This window comes from Tenrec ecaudatus, chromosome 6, assembly GCF_050624435.1.
Source record: "Tenrec ecaudatus isolate mTenEca1 chromosome 6, mTenEca1.hap1, whole genome shotgun sequence".
In the NCBI taxonomy this organism is placed as follows: domain Eukaryota; kingdom Metazoa; phylum Chordata; class Mammalia; order Afrosoricida; family Tenrecidae; genus Tenrec; species Tenrec ecaudatus.
The window spans coordinates 77900753-77905708 of NC_134535.1; the positions used below are offsets into that span (position 1 = coordinate 77900753).

Here is a 4956-nt window from a genome sequence, read left to right on the forward strand (position 1 = left end):
TGTTTTTTTTCTATAAATAAAATTTAAAATATTGAATTATGTTCTGTAAATTTATGTTTGACCTGAGAAATTATGAATTTGGATAGCAAAGCTTTCCCTGCATATCTTTCTGGTTTTTATATAATAAAAAAAGGAAAACAAAAAGGTGGCAAGGAATGAGTGATAAGATGTATGTCTATGTTGTTTGCCATTAAATTTTACTTAAGAAAGTAAAATTAGGACAGATAAAAATAGTCTTCCCTTCTATAAACATGTATAATCTAAAGTGAGATTATTATTATGTGACTAGTTATTTAACCTTGTACAGGTCTCTTAAACCATGGGGCCCTTAATCCTTGAACTATAAAATTTCCAGATAGGAATAAATAATATCTGTAGCCTTTTAACGCTAGATATTTTTTAGAATACAAGTGGATTTTTATAATACTGCATAGGGGAAAATAATAAGCACATTTTCATGTTTTATATAAGAAGTAAATATTTGAGGCATAATTCAAAGCTTACTTTTAAAGAAGTATTACAATAATTTGTTTATGTCAGAATATTTAGCAAGGACCTACCAGGGTACATTTTCAAAACAAAGAGATCATTACTTATCTTGAAATGAAATTTGCTACTTGAGTGATAGGTAACATGAAAAATGAAGTAAAGTTCTGGGGACCACATGTGTTTACTGATATTATAGATTATTTATCATTATGAATATTTTTTAAAGTTGTACCAAACATCCAGCTTGTTTTAACTTTTTTATATTCTACAAATTTGATGGTAAATGAAAAAAAGGGGATGGATTAGCAATGAGAAATTGAACAATACCTACAGAATTAATTCTTCTATGGCTGTCTGATGACCCAGATCTTCAGGTAGTAATTTTTCTCTTTTTAATGATGACATATATGAAAGGGTACCGCCTCCCAAAGAAAAGCATAAATAAGCTCTGATGGGTGGAGCTTTCATATACTCTTTTTCCCTCTAGGCAAGCATCAAGCAATGGGTTCTGAGTTAGTGTACCCAGTGGCATCACCTGGGAAGGTTCTGTTTGGTCACAATGAATGTTTTAATCAAAGTAGTCTCTCTGGAACCTTGTTTTTTGTGATAGCTGATTTAAGAACACTGCGTGCAGCTGTGAAATTTTGTGTTAGGAAAAATGTTGCAGAAACTGTTGTGATGTTGAACACAGATTACAAGGACAGTGTTATGGGAAAAACTCAAGTGTAAGAGTGATTTTCTCATTTCAAAAAAGGTGAAACGTTGATTGATGACAAACCTCATGTTGAATGTACATCAACTTCCTGAATGAAAGAAAATGTCAACCCATAATGAATTTGAAGTACCTTCCTCCAGATCAGACTTAAGCTTTCTGTTTAGAGGTTCTGAAAAGATAGTGTAACAGTGTGTGAGAAAAAGAATCTGATTTATGGCAGATGGGAACTGCTTTGCCACCTCGACAATGTACCTGCTCATGATGCCATCGCACTGTGCCAGGTTTTAGCAAAAAACAAAACAAAACAAAAACAGCATGCCTCTCTTGCCCGATTTACCTGACCCTGCTCCATACACCCACTTTTTGTTTTCTTGAATAAAGAGGAACATGAAAGACACTGATTTGACAATGTAGAAGAAATGAATTAAAAACAAAGGGCAGTGCTGTCAGTTATCCAAAAAGATGAGTTTGAAAAATATTTCCTAGAGTGGAATCACAAATTTGACAATTGTATTAAGTGTAGTGGAGAGTACTTTGAAGGTGATAAGGTTATTTCTTAACAGACATACATAGCTTTGGGAAAAGATTTCAGTCTTCTCGAGTACTCACTTGCATATAAGTGTCACTGGAAATTTGACCATCATCACTCTCACCCTGTTGGATTCTCATCTACAGACACCTATGTCTTTTTTTCTTAGAAACTTCTCTGTGTTGGAAACATCCTTCACTACTGTGTGCATCCCTCGATTTCTGAGCACCATCATTACTAGAGATAAGTCTATTTCATACAACAATTGTACCGCTCAGTTGTTTTTCTTTATTTTCATGGGAATAACGGAATTTTACCTACTAACTGCCATGTCCTATGACCGCTATGTCGCCATCTGCAAACCACTGCATTATACAACCATCATGAACAAGAGAGTCTGCGTGCTACTCGTCTTTTGTGCTTGGCTGACGGGATTTTTAATATATTCCCTCCAGTAATTCTTTTTCTCCAGTTAGATTACTGTGGCTCCAATGTTATCGATCACTTTGCCTTTGACTATTTTCCCCTCTTGCAATTATCCTGCTCAGACACATGGCTCCAGGATGTGATTGGTTTTTACTCTGCAATAGTGATTCTACTTTTCACCTTGGCATTGATCATTCTGTCATACATGTTCATTATTAGAACCATTCTGAAACTGCCTTCTGCCAGTCAGAGAAAAAAGGCTTTCTCCACTTGTTCTTCACACATGATTGTCATTTCCATCTCTTATGGGAGCTGCATCTTCATGTATGCCGACCCTTAGGTGAAAGAAAAGGCATCCTTAACCAGAGGAGTGGCTATTCTCAATACCTCTGTTGCACCTATAAGGAATCCATTCATATACACTCTGAGGACCCAGCAAGTGAAGCAAGCATTTAAGGACACAGTCCAAAAGGTTATATTTTTCACTGGTAAATGAATTTCTTAGTGGCATTAAAAGACTAAAGTTCTTGCCAATGCCTTCTCTTACGCTTACTCTCAGAAGGCTTTGAGAGTATAATTATGTATTTTAATTATAATTATGTATTTTCATTTTCTTAATTTTCAAATTGTAATGTACTCAATATATTCACTTAATAAATTTGATAGCGATGAATATTGACAAAAGCTATCCTGTCTGTATAAATATTTCATTCTGATATATTTGGCTCTAATGAAATTGGAACTTTCATTTATTTACGTAACTCAGTTCTTAGATGACAGGTTAATGTAATTCTTACAATAGCTTCATGAAATTATTCATAATTTTATTACTAAACACTGTTACATAATGAATTTCACAATTTTACTACACAAAATTATTATTCACTTTTGGTCAGCAGTATTTTTCTTCAGGTAAATGAAGTATCTCTAAAATTTAAAAGCAGGTAGAATACCATTTCTATAATTAGACACGTGTCAACTTGGCTGGGCCAACATTCTCAGTAGTTTGGCCATTAAGATCTAAGAAAGAACCCTGGTCGTGTGTGGTATAACTAGAAGTTGAGGTCCTAACTGCAATGTCAACAATATGAAACCACCAGCAGCTCTGTTGCAGAAAGATGAGGCTTTCTACTCGTTTGCTCTGGATCAGGACAGCACTTAGACTTAGGACTATTTGGATGGTCTCATTTTTTTCTCCTTTTTTCTTATTCTCTCTCATTTTTTCTTTTGGTGTATATGCATATTAGATGGGCAGAGTAAGCAATCCCAAAGAGACAACAATGAGACTGACATTTGGTAGTGGGGTGGGGGGAGGTGCATGGGAGAGTGGACTGGTGATGGCTGGAGAAGGCATGGGGGAGTGGAGCGGTGAACCAATGACTACAGGGACAGGGGAGGAACATGGGATCTAAAACTGATAGTGGGGAGGCTGTAGCATTCATGGTCAAGTTTGGTCAATGGAAATGTTTCCTAGAGGAAATACTGAGAGATCAAAGGTATTAGTGGGTAAACATGATAGTGGGAAAGGAGGAAAGAAAAAAGAAAAAGATGAGATGAACAAGAAAATAAAAATTAGATATATAGGTACAAACAGATATGTATATATGTAAATATATAAAGTTAAGGATGTATATATATAATATATATATAAAGAAACAGATGGATTTGGGACCTCTGCTTAAATATTACCTCAGTTCAAGAATGGTGTATACTAATAATGTGGCAATATATGATACTCACCTTCCTGATGTGATCATTGAAGACAAAATGGGTGCATTAGTAAATTAAGTGAAGAAAGCTGATGGTGCCTGGCTATTAAAAGACATAGCATCTGGAGGTTTAAGGGCTTGAAGTTAAACAAGTGGCTATCTCGCAGGAAGGCAACTAAGCTTCCATGGAAGAAGCACACCAGCCTGTGTGATCATGAGGTGTCAACAGGAATAGGTATCAGAAGTTCAAAAACAAGCAATCAAATTGACATAAAGAAGCATAGACAAATCAGAGACCCAGAACTCACCTGTAAGACAATTGGTCACTGCCTCAACAGTAGGACCACACAAAAGGGATGATATATCCAGGGTGCAGTATAGCACGGGTGAAACACATAACTATCCTCTAGTTTTTTAATAATTCCCTCCCTTACTATTATGGACTTAGTTTTACATCATTAATATTGCTATACCTGAGTATGCTTATTTGTATAATAAACCCTTTGGAAATAGTAATGGAAGTAATGATTCCCAGGGGATATAGGAAAAGGACAGGGGTGGGGTTGGGGGTGGGGAGAAATGATAACAATTATGATTGTATAACCCCACTCTAGAGGAAAGGATAATAGAATTCTAGGTGAATGGATATGTTTCATGGTATAAAATACAGCAAATAATAATAAAATAAATATTTAATATAGTAATAAGGGTTCTGGGAGGTAGGGTCAGAGAGGGAAGGGATAAAAGAGAGCTGATATCAAAGACTTCAAGAAGAAAGTGTTTTGAACCTGATGATGGCAGCAATTGTACAATTATGCTTGATGTGATTGAATTATTGTTATACTATATGTGAGAACTCTCAACAAAATGTTGTTTTTTTTTTCAGTTAGTCTTGGAAATCAGAATTGACTCAATGGTAGTGAGGTTTAATGTCCCATGACATTACTTAGCACAGTGGAATCAACTCCATAATGGAATCTGCTGTGAGCAGCCAACCAGCTGTAAGAAGCGCAGGGTGACCCTTACTCTGGCCAGTGCACTGATGAAAGTCCCTGGGTGTGATGTAAGGTTGTGGTGGGGGTGCGGGC

The 4956-nt window shown here is 35.9% G+C and overlaps 1 pseudogene; it reads left to right on the forward strand.

The window, feature by feature from the left end:
• Positions 1-797: 797 nt before the first annotated feature.
• LOC142450955 (olfactory receptor 6C3-like) lies at positions 798-2655 on the forward strand (annotated as a pseudogene).
• The last annotated feature ends 2301 nt before the right edge of the window (positions 2656-4956 follow it).